This window comes from Hyaena hyaena, unplaced genomic scaffold, assembly GCF_003009895.1.
Source record: "Hyaena hyaena isolate Hyena2069 unplaced genomic scaffold, ASM300989v1 scaffold_126, whole genome shotgun sequence".
Taxonomy (NCBI): Eukaryota; Metazoa; Chordata; class Mammalia; order Carnivora; family Hyaenidae; genus Hyaena; species Hyaena hyaena.
Window position 1 is genome coordinate 2,852,210 of NW_024080759.1, and position 25,445 is coordinate 2,877,654.

At 40.7% G+C, this 25,445-nt stretch overlaps 1 protein-coding gene across 4 annotated transcripts in view; it reads left to right on the forward strand.

Moving 5' to 3' along the window:
- Window positions 1-25,445, forward strand: part of ACVR1 (activin A receptor type 1) — a 137,670-nt gene that overhangs the window by 32,960 nt on the left and 79,265 nt on the right. For 2 of the 4 annotated variants that reach the window (XM_039237563.1, XM_039237566.1), the window contains exon 2: window positions 19,179-19,482. The exons of 1 other annotated variant lie outside the window; for it this stretch is intronic. The gene's annotated coding sequence lies outside the window, so the exon portion shown is untranslated. The remainder of the gene's footprint in view (window positions 1-19,178; window positions 19,483-25,445) is intronic. One more of the 4 variants, XM_039237564.1, reaches the window with a different exon arrangement.

A 25,445-nucleotide genomic window follows, 5' to 3' on the forward strand; every position in this document is an offset into this window, starting at 1 on the left:
GAAAGAGTTAAGTTCTCCAGGAGAACAACCAATACCACACAACCTTCTTCCTGCGTACATGGTAAGGTATACCATGTGTGTTTGTGTTAACCGGTGGGTGTTCTTAGGATGGAATGTTGGTTCATCTGTTAGTTTGCATTTGCAAGTGACAGAAAACCCAGACTGGCCTTAGTAAGATGAGAATCCAACTGTTGCTATACTGGGGAGTCTAGAGTCGGTCAGGTTTTAGATCGGGGTTAACCTAGGACTGATGCAGGTGTTCCTAGGACCCTGTTTTCTCCCTAATTCTTCTTTCTTTGCCGGCTCCGTTCTCAGTCCAGTTCTGCCATCGTGGTAGTAAAATGGCTGTGGCACATGCTCCCAGGTTCGAGTATAATGAGGAAATCAAACTTTCTTTTCGAGCAGTTCTGGTAAAATCCCAGGAATCACTCTGATTGGAGCAGCCTAGGTCACATCCCACCCCACAATCGCAGGCAGTGTGCCGATTGGTCCAGTCCCTCTACTCGAGCATTCACTCGGAAAAGGTGGGGGCATAGCTCCAACCCAAGTCAGGGGTTGTTGCTGGAAGTGTGGGGGTGGTGTTGGGGAGGGAAGCAGTTCCAAAAATGATTCTATAAATCATGTTTCGGGAGCCTTTGTTACCATGCAAGAGTATTGTTTCAGGACCTCCTGGATTGTTGGTTGGTGGTTACCGCCTTGGTTTTCAGGAAGTGGTAAGTTCTTGATGTGTTTTCTAGGCAAGTCTGGCATCCCTTGGAAGCAGAGGACCAGTGATTTTGCTGATGCCCCAGGGATGCTCACGGCAGGGTATGAAATTGCAGTAGGTCTTAATGGATGCCGCGCAAGGTAGCTCTATGGTGTGACATTAGCTCAATTAGCTTTCACTGTATGCTGTTCCATCAAGGATTGTAGCTGAACGGCTATTCTTGACATATGTTTTGTTTGTCCCTGAAAGCACGCGCATTCTGTTTCTCTCTGGCCATTCAGATTCATTTTGAGTGACTGTCTCGTCAGCCAGGGGCTGGGGAGAAGGGAGGAAAGGCTGCATTTTGGCAGCACTTCAAGCCCGGAGCAGCATCCTGCAGCCAGCACCATAAGCTGTATAATTTGTCCATGGAGGCCTATGCATTATAGAAATGAAAATTCCTTCTCTGACAGCATTCATTGCTTAGCACGCAGCAATTTGGCTGTCAGAAACAGCTGGCCCTGCAGGGTGGGACAATGGAAAGGCGAGACCAGAGAGAGGCCAGTGCTTACTCAAGTCTCCCACTGTGAGAGGATCAGGTTACTGAGACTGTCATTAACAACAGACTGCTAGGGGCTCCCGGGGAAAGCTTCCCGTGAGCTCAGACAGTGAGTGATTTTTCCCCCGTTTTTGCTGAATGGAACAAAAAGATAAATTAAAAATAAACTATTAACCTTTGCTGACTCTCAAATTTGGGCTTTCCCTAAAGGTTCAGTTCGGATTTGTGTCTTCTATTGGGTGATATGTATTCCTGGGGAAAGTCAGTCCCTCCTAACCTCGGTATAGTTGTTGCTGGTGCATTCTAAAAAACTCAGAAAGGACAAGGGCACGGAATAGGAGAGATTGCTTGACAACTGTGCGGTTGAGGTCTGTAACTTCAGGTTCTGCTTCTATAGAAGGAATGTCGAGAAGACCAGCATGGAGGACCCCCTGAGGCATGTGCAAGCAGGAGGTAGAAAGTGGGTGTCCACTGCATATGCTAGATAGAGACAGTGAAGGGACAGAGTTGCTGAGTGGCTTGAACCTGCTCTGGCGTGTGACTCTGCAGTGTGGCTGGCTCTGTGCACTTTCCTGTATCGATTCCATGACTCACGGAGTGATCTAAGCAAAAAGCACATTTAAACTACAGAGGAGACAGCTGTCTGTTACAGGAGGACATATTTTCTGGGTTTAATGGCGCCAGTTTTTTTTTCCAATTAGTTTGTACACTAGAGATGTACTCATTTGTTATGTGTCATCAAGGGTCTTTATTTTTTTTTCCTTTTTGAAAAAATGCATTCTCTTAAAAATTGTCTTGCGACTATTATTCTTGACTTTTATTCCACAGCTGAACTTGCCACCCAAGAAATCAGTAATAAATTTTCTTTTTTTTTTTTTTAAAGCTACATGTCACAATGGTGTTATTTTCATATAGCAAAGGTCTTAGAGAAGGTTTAAGGCAACACGGTGGGAATGACCTTGCCTTTTTGAAGCGAACAGCATTTCGGAAATCTTGAATGGCTCTAGATAAGTTTGGCCGTTAGAATTTGGTTGTTGTTCAGTGTGGATGGAATGGTCTCCCCCCTCCCTCTAAATCTGTTTCCCTTTTATATGATAGGGGCTGAAGTTCCCAGATGTTGTTTGGATTAAAGATGTGTGGGGGGAGGTGGGGGGGGGAGCTTTCTTAATGATAATAACAGAGTCAGACTGGCTGGTTCTGTACTGACAGGAAAATGGAGAGATAAAAACTCCATTAATGGTGTGTGCACTGCCTAAGTAGCCAATAAAACAATGCTGTCCTCACTGGAAGCCGGTCCCAGACTGGCAGCGCTTTGTGCCAACTGCATGAGACAACAGCTGCAGAGAAGGGCAGAATGATCCAGTCAAGAGTCTGTGTTCCGCCACAGCCTTAGGGGCGGTTCTTTTGTTCTCTTCCTCCTCCTCCCTCCTCCTCTTCCTCTTCTTTCCCTTCTTCCTCCCCTTCCTCCTCTTCCTCTTCCTGCCCCCACTTTTGCCCATTTTCCTTGATGAGCCCTTCTTAATGCTCACTGTTCCAGAAATTGAACCACATCTGATTAAAACTTAATGGTTACTCACAGAATGAAGTTGGCTGGTAGTTTCCAAGCCTATTTGTCTGGGTTAGTTGGAGTTTTTGACAATAGAAATTGTTAATTTATATAAAGCGTATCCAAGGGTTACGAGCCTTAAAGTTTGATGGTTCTACTTAACTACCAGGAGAAGAGTCGCTTGTCATCGATGTAACGCTGTAGTTTCCCTCCAGACGTCTTTGGATTTCCATGCTCAAAGTTAGTAGCAAAAGTAATAGTAATAAATTTTTTCCCAGTGTATTTCATTTTGGAGACTGACAAAGGCCTGGTTTAGTCACATTCAGTCTGTGTGTGTGTTCTGAGCCCACTTTCTGAGTAAAGGCTCTCCTTGGGCCCTGGGCCAGGCACGGCTGCATGGAGGGACCTCACTTGAGAAACTTACTGTCTTGAGGCCATGTAAGTGCTGACCACCTCCAGAGAAGAGCAGGAAAGCAAGGCTATTTGAGTGATGTAGAAAAGCAGTTCTGGAAATTCAAAAGAGAGGTGGCCCGATGACCTAGCACTCACTGTCTCTGTTTTGTGGGAATTTGTCATCTAAGTCACTCTGACTTTTTGATTTATGGTATATGAGGTGGAGGGAACAGATACTTGAGTGTGGGAGCTCTCTACCAAGACCTGCCGGAATGCTGGCGTGGGGGCTCTGTGGCAAGGACAGACAGTCCCGCAGTTTGTAGCACACTCCTTTGAGTGCATGCCTCATGTCAGGTGCTATGCCACTGCCAGGAGACGCAGATCTGATTTTAGGTGTGACCTGTGTTTCCCTTTCGGAAACTTCGTGTTTGGATTGTTGGCGTTCTTGAAGATCCTAGCTGCAGACCTGTCCCTCCCAGACCACTTCCGGGCCACGCCACGGGGCCAATGCGGCTCTGATGTCTCAAACATGGTCTCAAGCTTCTCTCTTATGAATAAAGATGGCAAAGTAAGGTTCATGGGCAACTTTAGATGAAAAAAAGGTAAAAAAATTCTTTTAATGCTTATTTGTTTTTGAGAGAGAGAGAGGGAGAGAGAGAGAGAGAGAGAGAAAGAGAGCGAGAGAGAGAGAGAGAGCACGAGCAGGGCAAGGGCAGAGAGAGAGAGAGCAAGACACAGAATCCTAAGCAGCTTCCAGGCTCTGAGCTGTCAGCACAGAGCCCAAGATGGGGCTTCAACCCACAGACTGCGAGATCATGACCTGAGCTGAAGTCAGACACTTAACCGACTGAGCCAACCAGGCACCCCCAGATGAAAAAGTGTTTCAAGTGTGTGACCTTTCCTAGTATAATTTTTATTTAGATGGCAAACTAGAGAGACCGTTCTGAGGAAACAGGACTCCTCAGTGGTTAATACTAGGTATTGAATGGCTTTTAACGTGTCATGTTTACGGTATTGTGCCATCTTTTTCGAAATGTCAGGACCATCACTGTGTTAATTTTACGTGTTTAAAGGACTTGGGTCAGTTCTAGATGTGACTTTTTGGTTTTCATTTTTAGATTTTATTGTATAAATGGCTCCATAGTGTTTTTGATAGGTGTTCGTATATGCATGCATATTGACAAGAGAATAGCACTGTATACCAAATTAAAGTATCGTTAATTAAAGTGTTCTTGGCTGGTTAGTTGGTGGTGACTTGCTTTCAGTTTTCTCCTCCCCGGATAACTTTCAAGGGGTAGAATCTGCAGAGTTTGTATCAATGTTAAGTTGTCTCTTTAGTCTGTCGATAAACTCTACTGGTTGAGGGATCCTTGCTTTTGTCATTGGTCTGCCGTTCTGCCACCGGGAAGAGCTAGATGGCACTCCAATGTGAGTGTCACAAGTACTTTATTATTCATTATTGAGGTAAAGAAGTTTTGACATACTTTAGAATTGATTCAGCACCGCAGTCCCCAATGCCTTCTGTTGTGTCTTCCAGAGTAAGAGGGGAATTCCAAGACACAGAAGAGTAACTATAGTTTTTAGTTTTTAAAAGGTAAGACCTATTAAGAAAAGGAAGGAAATGAGTATCATAAATGTTAAGATTATGGTTCTAATAGTAACAACAGCATCAGCAGTAATGGTTTACCCTTTAATAGTACATAGATGTCAGGTTCTGTTCTGAGTGTTTTACATATATTCACTCATTTAATCCTTGTAATAACTGTGAGGTAAGTACAGGTTTTTTGAAATCTGAATTCTGCAGTTGAAGGAAATGAGGCACACTAAGTTATACACCCAAGAGAGCAAATTGCAGGGTCTGGATTTTGATTCAGGCCATCTGGACTCAGTTCTGGGTTTTGGCTACAGTATAGGGGAGGAAGAAGATATGATTGGGGTGGGGTATGGAGTGCTGGTAATTTCCTAGGAAAAATAACAAGGGCCTTCACTAAAGGTTTTAGTTGTATTTTTAATACATATGGATTAAATATATTTATATAGTTCGTATCCATAAATCATACTGTATTTGAGAAATGACAGATGTGGGTGTGAGATACGTAGTTTCCTTACCATTCTTGATGGTTGATGTACAAAAAACCCTATAGCTAGGAGCCACTTATCTCCCTTTAGAGAAAGAACATATTCATATACAGAAGTTTTGGAGGCTTTTCCAAAACCTGGCATACTACTTCCGTGGAATATTCATATTTATTTGCCTTTTTTTCCCTTAATTACCTTACATATTGGATCTTGTCTTTGCCAGAGGCATCAGGAGTTGAGTATGACTCTGAAGTAGAAGTGAAAGCATTGTGTGTGCATGTGTGTGCGTGCGCGTGTGTGCATGCGCATGTGTGCGTGCATGCTTGTACATGCTAAGACATAAGAAAGTTCATACAAAATTAAATTTAAAATAAAGTAGCTTCTAAACGTGTATTTGACCTACTTGTTATATGTCCAAAGTGAGAAATGATGGAAGGATACCTCACGGTTGTGTTAAGCCAGTCTAAATTTGGTTGTAAGTTCTGGGAGACTCCGTTGAGTTTATGTAGAGTGTGTTGTCTTAAAATAAACCTGGCTGCACAGCAGTGCTGATAGAACCAACAGAAGTGCTGCTCAGCACATAACTAAAATCTTATTAAAAAAATTATTATCAAAGAGTCCCCTCCCTCCCTATTTCACGCTTTCAAAATTAGAGCTAGCAGAAACTAGCCTTTTCTCTCCTGCCCACTTTAGAAAATAAGCCATTCTAAAATATACATAACATTACCATTTCCCTCTGGGATTTAAAAAAGTAAAAAAAAAAAAAAAAAAAAAAAAAAAAAAAGTAAGCCAATTGCTTCAGAGAAAAAAACTCTTACTGTGCTCAAGGCCAGGGAGCTTTTGCTCCTAATGAGCCTCACTGAGAAGAANTTAAAAAAGTAAAAAAAAAAAAAAAAAAAAAAAAACGCAAAATCAGGGAGACAAATATTTATAAAATGGACAAGGGTTTAATGACCTGAAAGTCACAGAATTTTTCTCAGAACTGTTGACAGTATGAATGGTAAACAGAGGCAGTTGCTAATGTTCTATTTCCTTTTAATACTCTGTGTGTGTCATGCTTTCATGGTCTCGTCATCTTTTTTTTTTTTTTTTTAATGTTTTGTTTATTTCTAGGAGAGAGAGAGAGACAGCGTGAGCAGGGGAGGGTCAGAGAGAGAGGGAGACACAGAATTGGAAACAGGCTCCAGGCTCTGAGCTGGCAGTCAGCACAGAGCCTGATGCGGGGCTTGAACCCGCGAACCGTGAGATCATGATCTAAGCGAAAGTCGGACGCTTAACCGACTAAGCCACCCAGGCGCCCCTTTGGTCTCATCATCTTATTGAAAGAATCCCAGCTCAGTGATAGGCAGCTCACTCTCCAGTTCTACCCAAGAGCAATCTCTAGGCGCTTCAATGCACAGCTGAGGAAGACTAGTTTGTTACCCATTGGTCTCTTGAGGATCTTTGAGAGTGTGTGTGTGTGTGTGTGTATAGTTATATATATATATATATATATAGTTATATGTGTGTATGTATATATACATACTGTCTGAGCCCCGGTCCCCATACATATATGTGTATATACATACACATACATATATGTGTATGTGTGTGTGTGTGTGTATACACACACACACATAATGTTTAGTTACTTGATCACATACAGCACACTGTAAATGAGAATGGTGTTATTCTCTTGAAGACCATGAAGAATTAATTTCACATTAGCAATTCTGGCCCAGTTGGGAATTTGGGTTCTTGATGGTAAATAGAGATTGTTAGTATTCACTGTCAGGGAAGTTGTTTTTTAAGAGTTGCAATATCACAAATGATCGAAAAGCTGGTGTTTCGACTTGTGCTGATGTAAATTAAATCACAGGTGTGGAATCTTGGGGCTTGCGATGAAAAGTCTGCTACCACAGTCGGCTTCAGGCATGTTTTATTATATAGAATTAATCTGTAAAAGATGAATCCTGGTGCAAAACTATGTGTTCTAATTAATAGTAGTTCAAATCAAGAGCCTATAATTCCATTAGTGGACTGGTTGCTTAATGACTCTTGAGGTGATTAAAAGTATAGAAAATGTTTCTGCTTTGTGGTTGCTCATATAAAATTATTTGGGTAAAGGGGGCTCCTGGGTGGCTCAGTTAAACGTCCAACCCTTGATTTCTGGTCAAGGTCATGATATCATGGTCATGAGATCAAGCCCTGAGTCAGGCTTCATGCTAAGTGAGGAGCCTGCTTGGGATTCTCTCTCTCCCTCTCTCTGCCCCTCTCCCACTCTCTGTTGAGCACATGCACACTCTCAAAATAAGTAAAATTACTTGGGTAAGGAATCCAGAAATTTAGGTGTCATAGATAATATAGCCTGATAATTGCATATGCTTCTGGGAGCAGGCCTATCCCATCATCCTACCCTATATCACTCTGACCCCAAACCATCATTGGAACTCAAAAGTGGATTCCAGAGAGGTTTGCCCTGATTCCAGGTGGGCTGGCCTCAATCCCTACTCTTCACTTACCACATCTTTTCTGCTCTTATGTCTTCCCTTTAGTTTTCTCCTGCCAGCTGGCATGTCCTTTCTTATGGTCCCTGCCCTTTTAATTTTCTGACATTTACCGTCAGTCTGAGTACGCTGCTGATCTGCAGACTCATTCTGCTCATCTGATAGGTATGTGGGGACCGGGGCTCAGACAGTAACATGCTCAAGATCCCAGAGCCTAGGAAATGTGAGACCTAGGTTCAGTTCCCAAACTGAACTGTGTGATTTCCAAAGCTTCAGCTCTTCCTTACAAATGAGTTGGGAGACTCACAGTATGTCTCTCTGTAGTTAACAAGCACAGCACAGCAAATGCTTAAGATCTTGAGCTGTACAGAAAAAGGCCCAAGAGCTTTCAGACTGATTTTGTTTTCAAATGGTTTTATTGAGTTAGTTCATATACTATAACATCCACCCTTTCCTGGTGTGTAATTCAGTGGCTTTGAGTAAATCCATAGACTGTGCACCTGTCACCTATCCAATGTTAGGCCGTTTTCATCACTCCAGAAAGAAATCATCAGCATTTAAGACTGATTTTAAAGCTAGGATCATTGAAGGAGAAGCTGAAGTCAGGCTCCCAGTCATCCTGTCCACTAGGTCAGGGTAGAAGCTAAGCTCCTGGACCAGTACCCCAGTGGGCACCAGTGTCCTTGACTGTGTCCCAAGCCTTTGGAACAGTCAATTCTGAAACTCCCTAGTGGGCTCTAGTGTTCTTGACTGTGTCCCAGAAGCCTTCAGGACAGTCAATTCTGAACGTGGTGTTTTTTTGTTTTGTTTTTTTTTTAACTCATATCCAATTTTAATAAACTATCTGACATTCTTCTCCCATTTGTAATAGGAAAACCACAGGATTTACATTTTTTCCAAACACATACTTATTTACGTTTTCAATTTTTCTAGAATATGTCTGCCACCCCTATTCTTTTGATTGGAGAATCATATGCATCTCCAGACTCCTAGGTCATCTTCATTTCAGGTTTGCTTGAACATATTAAATGAATCCATACAGTCAAGATTTGAAATGACTCATGCATTAAGCAATTTCATGTGTAAACGTAACGTGATCCCAGCCGGTGAGTACTACTAACAGGCAAGTGTTTTCCTTGGATCTTCCTTCTCCTTTCCTTAATATTCAACTTTGGCCATTGCCTCCTTTCTGTTACCTTCTTTATGCTTCTTAAATGAAGCTCAGTTACATTATATAGCAATTTATGCATTCATTCTTTCCTTTCTGCAATGTGGCATAAAAAGGTTGGGGCTGAGGAAATGGGTAGGTAGTGGGATGGGGAAGAACATTGAGAAGGCAGCATTTTCATGGTAAGCAGAAGAACTCCCCTTTTGCCCACCCTGGCCCACAGCACCTTGACTGAAGACATCTGGAAGGAGGCCAGGGAGTGAGAGCCCAGCCTTGAGAAGTGTGTGGGGGCCTGACTCCAAGTGACCATCTTGGGAATAATTTTCTGGGAAAAAAATTAATGTTTTTCTTATAATATGAAGCATCTTCCTTCTTACATTTTACTGACAGCATCTTAGTTTCCAGTAATATTACAGTGTTAGCATGGTATTTAAGTGTTGTTCTCAGGTTACTCTCTGTGTATATAATTTAGAAGAAGATTATATTCTGAAGTGTTGGAGGAGGGAATACTTCCCTGATTTCATATGTAAGTTAGTAAGCAACTATGGTTTAGTGTATACATTTAGTTTACACATTGTCTTTCTGTATGAAATAAGAAACACTTTGGTTCTTAGTTTCTATAATTTAGGATTTGGGGATTTTTTTTCCCCTTGAATTAAAAGCCATGAGAGCACTAAAAGTGGATTTGGGTAGGTCTACCTCTTCTTTCCCATTAGCATATTTCTCAGGTTTTTTTGTTCATATTTCCTTTGGACCATTCCTCTTATGCTTTGAATCCATTATCAGGGTTCACCCAATCATCCATCAATGTTTATTAAGGACGTGTGATTTATATAAGACTGTCCCTGCTGTTCCAGAGATGGAAAAAAATACTACTTATCTTCGAGGAGTCACAGACTCACTAAGCAGTGAAATTAAAAAAAAAAAAGTGAAATGTACTTTTTAGGTGCCATGATGATTATGTTTGGGAACAACAGATGAGGGTGCATGTGTTTCAGACAGGGTGTAGGCATGGGGGCTTCAGGGAAGGTGTCCATCAGGAGGTGATTCTTGAGCTGATCCTGAAGCATAGGGATTTGACAGATGGAAAAAGATGTTTTGGGGGACAAGGGTAAAGGCAGGAGGTGAACAAAATTGTGGCATCTTCATGGTGCTGTGTGATGCATTCAGGGTCAGAGTACCTGAAGGGTGGTGACGGGATGAGGTTGGAGAGGTCTCAGGCCAGGTCGTGGACATCAGGAATCTGTTCATTACAGGGAGAGCCACTGATGGTTAAGCAAAGGAGAGGCTGCTCAATGGGTATTGACAGCACTGTTGGCAGGTACCCAGAGGAGCTCCCCGAGGAGGTAGTTGAAGTATTGCTTGTGGAAGACAGTAAGAGCCAGGACAAAGGCACTGGTGGAGTTTGTAAGATGAACCCCTAGTTTCCAACCTTGCCGTCAAGATTCATTGGTGTGATTCCACTGTATGAGATAAAACATAAAGGGAAACTGACACAATTGGGGTGGTGGGTAAGGTGGACATGCTGACTTTGGTTTTATTAATCTAGATTCCTTGTCTCGGGAACTGGGTGTACTCTCATGCCTCTTGAGAGACTGTTCTTGATAGACACCCCACTGTTCCACTTCTTTTTGTATATTTTCTTAATTATCCTTCAGTCGGCAAACAAATTATTGGTAGGCAAATTAAAAGCAAACCTGTATGAGTTAAGAACCAAACTGCTAAATTAAATGAAAAATGTTATTTCTACTTTTTTTTTTTCCTTAATGAGTGTGTTGTGTGCCATCGCAGTACAGGAGTAGATTGGAAAACCATCTTTAATTAAATGAGATAGCCTTTCTTATTAGTGTAACTCTTGAGGAATCCTGCTAGTGATTGCGAAAGAACTATCTAACCAGAATTTTTGAGCAGCAGGGACACTTAACAGCTGGGGCCACCACTCTCCATTTATAAATACGGAAAATGGATGCCAGAGAGGATAAGTGATTTCCCAGTGTCACACACGTGTGGTGCAGGGACCTGTTGAGCTCCTCGATTCAGTGTTTTCTCCACCATACCTTGAAGACTCCCTACCACAATCCCATCAAGATGATGGAGCAGAGTGGGCAGAACTGTGATGTTCAAGGCTGTGTAATCTCTGGTAGACCCAGAGTCACCTGGATTCTTGACTCGGATCTTACTTGATTTAATCTCACTGTTCATCAGCCAGCAAGTTATTTGCTGAGCAGTATGGAAGGGATACTACCCCAATTACTATAAAGCTTAGAGATAAGTAAGAGGTGATTTTTCTCTTTAAGAAGTCGCAGGTTAGTTTTTCAGATAACTTGTTATGGGACTGGCAGCTACTTATAAAATGCATAGGTTGTCTGACATAATTATGGATATGTAGCGTACACACATGCACACAAACAGTACAAGAAGACAAAGCCATACAGAATACTGTTCGCTTTTAATATTTTTTAGCCTTACTGGATTTTTTGTCTGTCTGTTACCTTGTTCTCTCTGTACAGGGGGCAAGTAGTTTTCTTACCTAGCCTTGGAAATGCTTATATGCCTGTGAGGAAATATATTAAACCAAACAGTTAGAAAAAGAATGTTGATTGACTTTTTTTCCAGTGTATTCTCTGTGAACCTCGATTAGGGAGAGAGATGTGGTGAAAATTTTATTTAGGTTGATAATTGACATAAATACTTTCAAGAGGGCATTGGAAGAATGTTTTTTTAAAAGCTTTAGTTCTCTCTTCATTTATTTTGGTATTTCTGTTTTGTAGTAGCCCCTTCATTGTTTCTGGCAATTTCTGTAGATAACAGTTTTGAAAAACTTAACCTTCATTCATCTGGAGTAGTTGTTTCGTTAATAAACATGTTAAGAAAACTTACTGTCATTCTGAAGTGAAGACTGCTTTTATGAAATAGTTTTTTCTACAATTTCTTATATGTTTCTTTATGCTTTTTGTGTTAGCCTGATCCACTCAAATAAGAGTATTTATTACATTTTGCACTGTTCTGAATTTAAGTCTAGGGTAGAAACTTGGCCATTTAGTGATAGAAAAGCTTTTTTTTTTTTTTAAATCAAGTTTACGAGCTTGCAATTGGTAGTGTTTTGGGTTTTTCTGTAATTTTAAGCTCCATTCATTCCACAAACACTTAAATAGGGCTGGTGTGACCAAAGACCAGGTTTTGGAGCTACAATGGGATATTAGATATACAGAGTCCCCACTTGCAAGAAGCATCCCTGTTGAAGCTTTGCTAATGTCTACCTAGTGAGGGTATATAAACACAAGAACTCCAGATAAAGCTTAGGAGACACAGAATGCCAGACACCCCATTAGAAAACTAGAAAATCTAGTTCTGGCCCACGTGGGAGGCATCCCTGCGAACTCTTGTAAAAGTGCTTTGAGATCATCAGCTGATGAAAGCCTCCATAGTTTAATGTGAGAGGGTGATCATCAAGGATTGCCACATTACTTTGAGACAGCAGATAAAACACGGCAACAGGGATTGCTGGAATTTTGCAGGAGTTGGATTTCTATTTGTTAAGGCTGACCCAACAGACTGAGAAAGGCAAACAAATGACCAGGGAAGTCTAACTATGTTTTCAAGTGTATAGGTTGGGAGGATGGAAGAAATGACATGTTCCTGCTTTCTTACCTCTGCCTGTTATTCATCCCTCTGTACACAGGTGTTTTTATTCCTCACTTAGAAACCTTTTCTGAGATTTGGAGATAGCTGGAATAGAGCTACTTGGCTTTGGGCTAGTCGGGTATCTAGAAATTCAGATCTCTTCCAAGAACTGTCATGATGCCATAGATCAACCACAGACCCATTAGCTGGGTGAGGACTAGGTGGACATGAAAGAATGAACACCTGTGGTATGAATGGAATATAGGAAAGTAACAGGGAGAATGCAGCAGATCCATTGGATGTCTTTATCGAGCTACCAACTGCACTACGAAGCCTACTGAAAAGCTTGCTGTGCAGTCGGTAACGTCAGCTGAGCAGGAATGCTCTTTCCTTTCCCAGATGGTTAACAGGACACCATTGGGCTTTGCCTAGGGAAAGAAATAATGAAAGGAGAGGAGCGGGCAGGAATGGAAAAGGAAAGAGAGAAGGAGCGAGGTACGTGGGCTACCTAGAAGTGAGGTGTGTGTGTTTGTCTGTCTTTTGTTGAATCTTCTTCTCCCTAAAGTCACACCTCCTCTCTAGTGAGGAGTTGACTAAGGGGTATTCTATTTTAGTCTGCAGCCTTCCCATCTGGTGTCTGGATTTCTTCTAAGCTGCCACCAGTGGGGGAATGAGGATGGGGTATTAGTCTTTCATGCTGTCTCCTTTCAGGCTTCCCTGCAGAGCCCTTTATAGTATTTATTTAAAAACTGCTATTTTTGTGAGTCAAAATGGTCAAATGTCAGCATTTTCAAATGATTCCGTGTAATAAGTCAACCCTTTTGATTCTCAGTCTTTATCACAGTCTCCTCTTCTTATACCTGATCCTTAAATACTGTGTTTATAATAATAGCTACCATTTATTAGCACCCACCACGTGCTGTGGGCTTCACATGTGGTAACTCTGCAAGGAAGTCATGATGTCCATTTTGCCTGCGGAAGACTGAGGCTCAGACAGTTGGCCACTTGGCCCAAGATCACATGTCTAGTGATTGGCAGGGCTGGGACTCAACCCAGGTCTCTTTGATTCAAGCCTGGAACCCTTTTGATGCTACTATGTCCAACTGCCTTTGTTTCCTTGAGTTTTATCCTTGGTCCTTATGCTTTGTATTTCTGGTGCAAATAAATGAATCTTTGGCTGGACTGATAGATCAAGGGGATTTTGGTGGGTCACCCAGCCACTTCAGATGAGGGTGTTTGAGATTATAAACTATAAGCAGGTTATTTTCAGAAAGAGTGTGGTGTTTAATTACATACTCCTGTCATAATTCACAGTGAATGCCTCTCATGTCGGCCAAATTATAACAAATTCTGGAGGAGAAAGGTGCTCTGATATTTGGGCCTTAAATCTATCACTGGGGCCAAAGCCTTAGGAAATTTCATCTTCATCTTAACTTCTATTTAGGTTGCCCCTCTCTCTAGGCTTTGAGACAGACCTTAATGTTTTCTTTAAAACATCCCAGAGACTTTGTTTTTCCTCATCCTGCCTCCTCTCCTCAACTCTTTTTCTTCTATGCCTTAAAAGCCCCGTTGTGTGTGATCGCTACTCAATTTCGACGCACCTAAAGAGAATAGTATATTTCTGTGGCAGAATTCCTTCCAGGGATTTCTTGGGAAATTTCTGTCTTTTCAGATCCCCAGAGCAATCAGTTAAGACATCAGGTGAATGGAAAAAGTGTGTTACAGTTCTCCTGTGAGAATTAAGCAATTAGCATAGAGACAGTGGTAGACTGAAGGAATCCGCTGATGTCAAGTTGAACATTAACCTGTGGAGTGAAGGAGAAGATTGACATTTCCCAGAGCCAGGACAGGACAGAGGAAAGAATTGGTCATGATTGCTTGTAGCTGTTGCTACATTATAAATATGTGTTTGTGGCCCTGTCTGCTGCTACTAGTGAGTCATCCTTGCAAATAAAATAAGTTTATATACATAGCATATTGTATACAAATCCTGTGAGTGGTATTCCAAGAAATATGCTTCTGAAGCAGAATAAGTCTTTGAAATGGCAATTTCAACATGGGATTGTGTGCAGTGCTGTAAAACTTCCTCAGAGATCCAAACGCAGGTTATTTCAGAGGTCAACCAACTTTTTCTCCAAAGGGCCAGATAGTAAATGTTTTAGGCTTTGTGAGGCATATGGACTCTGTCAGAACCATCAGCTCTGCTGTTTTAGTGTGAAAGCAGCCGTAGACTATATGTAAAATGAACAAGTGGGGCTGTGTTCCAATGAAACACTTATTTACCAAAACAGACTGCAGGCTGGATTTGGCCAGCTATTGGAATACTACCCAATAATGTTCACTGGCATTTTCTAGCATTTGAATATTTGTTATAGGCTACAATTCTTTGTAAATACCACTATTTCTTACTTATATAACATTTAACAAATGTATCCAAAATAATGAGTAAAGAGCATGAGGAAGTATTTTAAGAATCACTATAATTTGGGGAATTCTGGAGAAATTCCTGGAAATTCCCATTTCTCATCACTAAATCCCAAAGATTAGTATGTGTTGAGAATTTGGATCCCCCCACCCCCAGCAGGGGATCTGCCGAATCTCTACGTGCCTCTCTGCTTCCTGGTTCAGTCAGCTTTTATCTTTTCTCAGCTTTGTATGGCTTTCCTTGTTTTTTTCTCCATGGTGTCCCCTGAGTTTATCAGTTGTCTAGGGCATGTGACCTAGATTTGTTCCACTGGGACAGTGGTGATCTTGGGAACCAGCTGATATCCCCATTGCCTTTCTCCAGCATTACCAAGCAATTATACCTGTCTTTCTCATGTATTCAAGTGTCTGGAACTGATTATTCTTCAAGGATGCTCGATATTCATATGCTTGGTGTAGTGATACTATTTTAGAGCCAGAACAAGAAGACATTTGTAGTGTGATTTGTAAATGATTTGTGTCATTGTTTGGGATTGGTGTGTTTTCTGCTTTTCCTACCACAGTGCTTTAGCACTTCTGTTATTCTAAGAAGTAGAAAACAGGAAAGGGAACTAAGGATATTTACTATGAGCATTCAGTTCAGTTCTTATAAATAGTCACGATGCAGTTTCACTTAATGGCAATGAACATAGATTTTGGAGTCTGCAAAACTTGAATTGATTCTCGGTTTTGCCATTTATTAAAAATTGTTATCTTGGGCAGTTTTACTTAACCTCTCCAACATTGTTTTATCTTTCAAAAGGGAATAATAACACCTTCCTCCATTTTTGTGTTGTTAGGATTAAATCAGATAATGCTAGTGAGTGATTAGCACAGCTAGAAGTAAGGGCTCACTAAATGATGGCTGGCATATTTTAGTAACTTTCAAAGGTGGAAGGTATTTTTTTACCCTGTGTCCTGGGAAAGGAACCTGAAACTCACAGACGTTAAATGATTTGGGTACGATCACATTAAGTAGGTTGGAAAACTGGGTTTGGCTCTTCCCTAAGTCCATGTTCTTGCAACCATATGGTGCTTTTTAAAGTAGTTTCAGTTCACAGTAATTTTACAGCAATATCCACCATGGTTTATTTGGATTTTGAGGCTGGGTGGATAAACAGGGAAGGTATGGGTCGATGTCTTTTTTTTTTAATTGAGTATAATTGGCATATGACAATATCTTAGTTTCAGGTATACAACACAGTGATGTAGTATTTATGTGTATTGCAAAGTGATCACTACAATAAGTATACTTAACATCCATCACTCTTCAAGGGGTGATGTCTTGAAAGGGCAAGACTTTGCAGTATTTGGAAGCTACAATTTCTGGAGGCCAAGGATACAGTTATAATTAAATAGTTGAAAAGATTTGCCCTGAAATTTCTTTTTCTTCCTGTTGCTTAGCTGCTGAGTTGACTGCCAAGGACTTGTTTGATTTTAAGTACCTTTTAAGCTTTCCTGTTACTCAGGTCCTATCATACTACAATAACTTTTAAGAAACTCTGCATGTCCTTTTAAATTGGATTAAAGAGGGGTGCCTGGGTGGCTTAGTCGGTTAAGCGTCCGACTTTCGCTTAGGTCATGATCTCGCGGTTCGTGGGTTCGAGCCCCGCGGTGGGCTCTGTGCTGACCGCCAGCTCAGAGCCTGGAGCCTGTTTCAGTCTGTGACTCCCTCTCTCTCTGACCCTCCCCTGCTCACGCTGTCTCTCGCTCTCTCTCTCCTAGAAATAAATAAAAAAATATTAAAAAAAAATAAATTGGATTAAAGAAAAATGTACTGCTATGTTAAACCTGCACTTGGAGTAAGAACTTTTTTCTAAATTTCGTTTTCCCCCTTTCCTCACCCTCACTCTCCACCACTTCACAGGAATGTGCCTGTCACTTTTATAAAGGGTCAGATTTTCATATGGCATGATTAGCCACCAATAATTAAACTTCAGTAGCCAAACAAATGGGTTGGCTAAGATTTTAGAAAAAAACTCACTCAGCTCGATGGAAGTTTGGGGACAAGTTGCTGAAGTTTGCTACATAGGTATTTATTTTAGAGCACGGATTTTAATTGGTGCATCTCTCTCTCTCTCTCTCTCTCTCTCTCTCTTTCTCTCTTTCTCTCTTTCTCTCTCTCTCCCCCCACCCCCCTCACTCACACACACACACACACACACACACACACACACCCCTCGCCCCTCGGTTTGTTTTTATTTTTTTTAATCACTCTTGGGGTTTTGAATATAACTGCTTTCTACTGTCTTTCAGGCTCTGCCAAGGTTGCTTATTGGCATGAAATGTATTTGTGGGGAGATGGGTCGTGAAGAGAACATTTGAAGAGCTAAGTTTCTGGAATTTGCTCTCTACTTAGCACCCTTTTTACCAACCTGTTCCTCCTCATAGTACACTACCGTTATGACTTCAGTCCATGGGTTATTTGAGAGCCTGATGAATTCTAAAGCAAATATTAAATTATGTTTAATTTGAAAACTTGGGTTTTATCTGGTAACTCTGGAGCGCCAACTATATGTGAGGAATTGGAAAGAAATGATTATAGCAGAGAGAGAATATGTGAATCTTTTTTACTTTTAAATTGGTTTTGAGACAAACCCTGTTCAAGGCAGGGGATCAAGTGCCAGGTTGAGTCCAAAGAATATGAATACCAGAGGAATCAGAATGGAAACATCTGGAAAAAAGAAGAATCCTTAGAGCAGGCTGAACAGAACCTGAGCATGGTCTTGAAGGAATTCCATGCGGTGAAGGTAATAGGTAGGGCTGGGAAGTTGGAAGGGAAGTAGAAGCACCTTTGTAATGAAACAGTCAATCTCTGACAGTTTTTCTGACAATTCTTGTTTTGAAAGAATCAGAAAAATGTGTACCCGTGCTTCCATATTTTCTTGTTGTCTAAAGCTCCTTCCCAAACAGTACCTGTAACTTAAAGACATGGTTAGCCTGAAGCAGGGCAGCTTTCCAGTGAGCTGCTTCTAAAACACAATTTTTTGCCAAAGGGGAAGGCAACGTCAATGTGAGACCCTGACTGCCAAATTGCTCTGGCCCCAGCAGCTTGGAAAATACCAAGATTTTAACAGTTCTGAAACTCAAGGTTGTGGATGGTGCTTAGTTAATGAGTCTGTTTTTAAGGGTGTCCACTCTAGAAATGGATATTTTACTCTTTGAGACTTCACTAAATGCTTGCTGAAAATGTGAAATTTCGGGTTGACTTTCCCATGGGAGAGATATTATTGTCGAACTTTTACTGTGCCTTTTACATAGCGCGGCTGTCTTTTCAAATTGATTGTGAGCCTTCATTTAAACTGAAGTAAGGAAAGACTTGATATTAGTTGTGAAGAATTTCCCGTGAATTTCAAGGTTGATGTGATTTTCCTTCCAAATAATTATTTAGGAATGTTGTATTTTGGGTTTGTTCTCTGCTTAGATTTATTTACATGAACATTTTCTTGGCAAAATGTTCCTTGAGGTTAAAAAAAAGGTGCTGTTTTTTGAAAGGAGTAAGGTCTTCAATGTTTTGTGTGACTTATTTGGATGGAAAAGTTTGGTTCTAATAAAAATTTCCTCTTCCTTTGGCAAATGTTGATGTTTTTAAAGTCTTCCTAAAGGAAAGGGGAACTTGGGTGGCTTTTTGTTTTTTGTGAGTTATCTAGAGCCTCTTCCCTTCCGCTTGTTGCTCTTTCCCCACCATTGTTTTATGAGCCTTTGAACTAGTTCTGCCTACAACTGAGAATGGGTTGGAAGTGGACCTAAATCAGATCGTTTCTGGGTGGCATACACAAGAAACTGGCTACTCTGGTGCAGTGGGGTGTCTAGGAGCAGCCTGGGGTCTGGAGAGAGACTTTCATTTTATACCTGTGTACTGTGAATGTTTTTGTTTTTAACCAAGTACATATAATAATTACTATGTACAAAGCCATTGTTTTTTGCTGTTTTTGTAATGGGCTGGAGTCCATGGTATATGGCTTTAAAGGAACATGATTCTGATATTTACCAACATATAGTGCATGGCATTGTTTTTCAGCCCCTGAAATTTACAATTTGTTTCAATTGTAAATTGGCCTTAGTTTTGTGGTCCCAACTGAAAAGCTTGTCAGGTATGCACTTTTGAGCCAGCACCTTCACAACCGTGGAATTTGCTTCTCTTAGCTGGTGTTCGTTCTTCTTCCCCTCTGCAGCCCTGAGCACTTGTGAGCGTCCCATTGCCCAAGCAGAACTGCTGGAAAGCTTACTACCCCAGGAGACTCCAGGAGCACCTCTCCCACTCAGCCTGTCTCCGGTGAACGGTGGATGAGAGAGCAGAGCTCTGAACCAGAGCGCCCTGCCCGAGGGACCGTGCAAGACATGATGGGGCGCCAGCTCTAAGGTAGCTGAGTCAGCTTACCCAGGAGCTCTGCAGAGCAGCGTTGCCAGAGCCAGCCCTGGAGCCCTTTCCACACATCACCTCTTTTAATGCTCTTTGGCAGAGATCAAATCTACACGGTAAATTCTTAGCCACAGTGATTATTTTGTTGGTTTATATGAACCCAATATAACAAGGTTAAGACTCTAGCCTAATAGTTTGTAGTTCTTGCATTGCCTTGAAGGTGGGCTTCCCTCTCTCTCTCTCTCTCTCTCTCTCTCTCTCTGGTGGAGCTGCTGAGTTATTCTTTAACTTTGACCAGTTTATTCAAGTACTATCAATATTTCCCTACATATAAAATACTCCTGCCATTCCTTCACCCCTTACAGGGCCACTTCTCTTTTTTCTCTTTCAGATAGCCTATGTTTAAGAGCAGTTTAGAATGACAGGAAGATTGAGCAGAAAGTAGAGAGAGTTCTCCTGTACCCCCTGTCCCCATAAACAACCTCTCCCACTGCAGCATACCCACTTTATTCGCCCTTTTGCTTTCCACGGTTTGTTACCCACAGCCAACCATGGTCAGCAGATGAAGCAGATGATCCTCCTCCTGATATGTGGTCAGCAGGTCAGTAGTAGCCTAATGCTAGGTTACAGTGTCTACGTCACTTCATCCTATCATGGAGCCATTTTGTTATCCCACATCACCACAAGAAGGGTGAGTTATAGTACATAGAAGATATTTGGAGAGAGAGAGAAAACATTCACATCACTTTTATTATAGTCCTGTATATTGTAATTGTTTTGTTTCACTATTTTTTAAAAAATATTTTAATGTTTATTTAATTTTTGAGATAGAGAGAAAGAGCACATGTGAACAGGGGAGGGGCAGAGAGAGAGGGAGAAACAGAATCGGAAGCAGGCCCCAGCCTCTGAGCTGTCAGCAGAGCCTGATGCGGGGCTTGAACCCACAGACTGTAAGATCATGACCTGAGCTGAAGTCGGTCGCTCAACCAACTGAGCCACCCAGGCGCCCCATTTATTTCACTGTTTGTTGTTGTTGGTCTCCTCCTGTGCCTAACTTATACATTACACTTTATCATAGGTATGTGTGTATAAGAAAAACACGAGGTATATTTAGATTTCAGTACTCTCCATGGTTTCAGGCATCCTCTGGAATTCTTGGAACATGTCCCTCAGGATAAGGGAGGACTACGCTATCAGTAGAGTGGCACATTAATTACAATTGTTGAGCCTGCATTGACCTATCATTATCACCCAATGCCCATAGTTTACATTAGGGTTCACTCTTGGTGTTGTTTGTTCTATGGGTTGGGGACAAATGTATAATGATCTATAGCCACCATTTACAGTATCAAGCAGAAAAATTTCGCTGCCCAAAAAATCCTCTCTGCTCCATCTATTAATTCTTCTCTCCTCCAGTCACCCTCTGGAAACTACTGATCTTTACTGATACTTTTACCTTTTCTAGAACTACATTTTCATAATATGCTTCCTATGGAGTATTTTGAAATCAATGTATAGAAGTCTTGCTATCATTGTGTTAAGCTATGGGGGTAATACAAATATTTTTATTTTATTTTATTTTGAATAATCTCTACAGATACTCAAAATAAAAAGAATTTATTTTGAGTAAACTCTACACCCAATGTGGGGCTTGAACTCACAACCCTGAGATCCAGAGTCTCATGCTCGGGTTGCCTGGGTGGCTCAGTTTGTTAAGCATCCAATTCTTGGTTTTGGCTCAGTTCGTGATCTTGCGGTTTGTGAGATTGAGCCCTGCTTGGGATTCTCCCTCTCCCTCTCTCTCTGCCCCTCCCCTGCTCACACTCTCTCTCTTTCTCAAAATAAATAAATAAACATTAAAAAAGAGAAAAAATGGTATGCTCTACTGACTGAGCCAGCCATGCACCCCACAAAACCTACTTTAGAATAGAGTCTGTAAGATGTTTCTGTGAGGGGAGGCCTGAAGTGCTAAGTATTGCTGGGTGTGTCTCTTGGAGTTTAATGTTCAGATTGCTTGGATATGGTGGAAAACTTGTGCATAGACAGAGAAACACATATCTCAGGATTAAGGCTTGTAAGGGTCCATCTGTGCAGCCTCCTTGGTTCAAAACTTTTGGAAGGTCTCCAGTACCTGTCTGATGTTTTCTTTTTAAAGGAAAGTCTAACTTAACTATTTTTAAAGACTTTATTCTTTATACAAATAGTTTATTTTTGATTATTTAATTGCAAGTAGTATAAAACAGTATAAAATACAGACATAGATACAGATAAGATTTCCTCCCTGCCTTTGCTTTTTTACCCACAGCTAGTAATTTCAAACACCTACTGGTTCATATACAAATCTTATCGCATTACAAACAATTATGCATATTCATTGTGTTGAATACTTGATGAACGTGACTACACATTTTATTTTACAAGTTGCCTTTTCCTTCCACTTGATACATTGTAGACATTTTCCCTTGCAAGAAGAATTTTCCTTTTAAGCAGGATGTCAGTCTAAGTAATGACCCCTTAGTGTTCCTTATAAGGCTGTAACATAATAACCGGTCCTCAAGTGAGGGGTTAGCCTGTAATTTAAAGGGGGATGTGGGGGGAGACCTTTTGCATTAGGGAGAAAACAAAAGCCATGGCTGTTAACCTTGGACTTTGAGTCTTAATGATGTGAGTTCTTGTTTTCCAAGGCAGATGATGCACAGCTTTGGGCTGTTGCCGAGGTGACATTTAAGTCACTTTTTCATCTTCTGGGTTCCTGCAAGGAACTTCTTTGGCACCAGGCTATGTTAATATATTAGTGGAATTGTTGGTTCTGGCTACCATCCTGGGAGCATTTTGAAATATTTTCATGCCCATTTAAGGTGGCATGAGGTTGAATTAGTTTTAAGAGGAAGTAATGAATAACAGGGATGGAATTAAGAGGCTGACTTTATTTTGCATATATATTTATTTGAAGGGGGAGGAGATGATGGTGTTTGTTAATCGCTAACCCTGTGATTCTTAATTATGGAACAGGGTTAATGTTGTTCAGCTCACTAGTTTTCTAAGTGTGTTTGACAGTAAGAATGGCCAGAGAAGTGTTCAGATTTCTAGGGGTTAGGGATAAATATTTGTAATGTTTTCACTTTATAAGAATATTTAGAAGGTGATACAATCAGTGTTTATAAGTTTAAAAAGGTACAAAAGAGAGAAAAGTAAGTCTCACTCCTCCCCATCTCTCAAGTGCCCAATTATTCTTCTTAGAGGCAACTCTTGCTACCAATTTTTTGTGTATTCTTTCAGAGATTTCAGGATATATATATATGTGTGTGTGTGTGTGTGTGTGTGTGTACACATACATACATACAACACGTAACCTATAGATTATTGCATATATATATGCATAACATATATTATTATATACATAATATATACGCATACATACATACATACAACATGTAACCTATAGATTATTGCAATTTCTTGTGTGTTTTTTGAGCCCAGATGGTAACAATATATACTATTTTGTACTGTTTCTCACTGAGATAATATTTCTTGGAGGATCTTCCATATTAATACTGCATTCGCTCTTTTTTAAAAAAATTTTAAATGTTTGTTTTTTGAGAGAGAGAGAGAGAGCATGCATGAGCAGGGGAGGGGCAAAAAGAGAAGAGGACGGAAAATCCGAGATGGGCTCTGCACTGACAGCACAGAGCCCGACACAGGGCTCAAACTCACAGACTACGAGATCATGACCTGAGCAGATGTCAGACGCTCAACTGACTGAATCACCCAGGCACCCCAATACTGCATGCTTTTTTAATGGATGCCTAGTATTTCACTGTGGACGTGTGCTGTAATTTATTTAACCAGTGCTATGTTCATGGCCATCTAGATTACTTCTAGTTTATTTTTTTATTGTTGTGAACAAGGCTCTAGGGAATAACTGTGTATGTATAGCATTTCAAACAGGGTCACGAGCATATCTGTAGGATCCATTCTTATAGTAGAATTGCTGTGTCAAAGGGTACACTCATTTTAAGTTTGATATAAATTTATTGCCAAGTTGCTCTGCTCATTAAACTTGTGGAGCTTTAGATTTCAATGGATGAGAACACTGCTTCCTCATACCCTTGCTGATCACAGTATGATTGTCAGAGGTACTTTTCTTTGCCAAATAGATAGGTGAAAAATGACAGTTTAATGTAGCTGTAATTTGCATTTTTATTTTCATTGACATTGAGCATCTTTTCATAATTTTAAACACTTTCCAATTGTGTTCCCTGTATGTTTGTGTCCTTTGTCTATTGTCCTATTGGGTTATTGATTTTTTTTAGTTATCAGTTCATAGATGCTGCTATACATTAACAAAATTAAATGTGGTAAGTGACATTTATGTTTTGTCATTTGTGCAAAAATTATTTTGCTGTGAGGATTATTTAAAATTTTGTGTACTTAAATATACCAATTTATTAATTCAGCAAATCCTTGTTGAATGCCTCTGATATATTGGGAACTTGTTCTGGGCAGCGGTATATAGAATAGTGAAGAAAACAGATCCCAATTCTTGCTCCATGGAGCTTACATTGTTGTGGAAGAGACAGTCAATAAAAGATTTTCAAAAACATTTGTAGAGCTAAATAATCAAACTTTCTGTGACTTCAGGAATTCGTATCACAGTAAAAAGACCTTTTCCATATCTAAACTAAATACCTGTCTCATAGTCCCTTGCATGTCATGTGACTCGGCGTTTAGGTTTAAATCTTTGATCCAGCTGGAATGTTAGGTATGAATCCAACTTAATTTTTCTCTGTTAATTAGGATAAGGCTGAGTTGCTGTAACCAAGGGATATGCTATGGTTCAAAGAACATAGATGTTGATTTTTTCCTCACTTAACAGTCCCCGTGTGCGCAAACCAGGTCCACAGACCAGCGCATCTCCACTGGTCATTGAGACTTACGTTCCTTCTGTCCGGTACTTATCTGCATGCTCAGAGATGGGTTGCTCCTGTATCTGGGCTTCCTCCATGCAAAGGACAAAGGAAAAGGTCCAGGGCAAGTGATCACAAGTTGCACATATACCACATACACTTCCACTGATGAGAAGTTCATCCTGGGGCACATCTCGCTGCAGGGGAGCATGGGGAATGTGTTCTCTGTGGGTCAGCACGTGCCCAAGAAGCAGGCAAGAAGGAATTTTAGTGAGAAATTAGTGGTCTCTGTCTCACTGGCTAGTTGTTCCAATTTTACTGAATAATCCCAACTTTTCTTCTTTGCTTTCTTTTATATTATATATTCTCCTGTGCATTTTGGTCTATTTTGGGGGTATCCATTTAGTTTCACTGTTCTCTCTGCCCAGGCGTGTACCAGGATCACAGCTTTTTTTAACTCTTGGAGCTTATGTGTGTTATTCCTTGTGATGGCGGAGGGGTAGTTCTATTTTGCAGAATTTTTGTATTTTCCTTAAGTTCCCTTTTGTAGAATTTTAAAGTTCCATTTTATAGAATATTCATGTCTATTTTCATATGTGAGGTTTTAAAAAGTATATGAACTTGGGGTGCCTGGATGGCTCAGTTGGTTAAGCGTCTGACTTTTTTTTTTTTTTTTTAACATTTATTTATTATTGAGAGACAGACAGAGCATGAGCAGGGGAGGGGCAGAGAGGGGGAGACAGTGAATCTGAAGCACGCTCCAGGCTCTGAGCTATCAGCACAGAGCCTGACATGGGGCTCGAACTCACAAATTGTGAGATCATGACCTGAGCCAAAATTGGATGCTTAACTGACCTAGCCACCCAGGCACCCAGCATCTGACTCTTAATTGTGGCTCAGGTCATGATCTTACCGTTGTGAGATCAATCCTCACATAGGATTCCAAGCTGAGTGTGGAGCCTGTTTGGGATTCTCTCTGTCTCTCTCTCTCTACCCCTGCCTTGCTTACTTTCTCTCTTTCTCAAAATAAATATAAAAATAAATTAAAAATATACGAACTTTAAAATAATCATATGTAGTCACCACTTTCTCTCCTCTAAGAAGAACACCTGCTGATATTATTATTGGGATTGTGTTATATGTATATATATATGAAGGGTCACATCTTTATG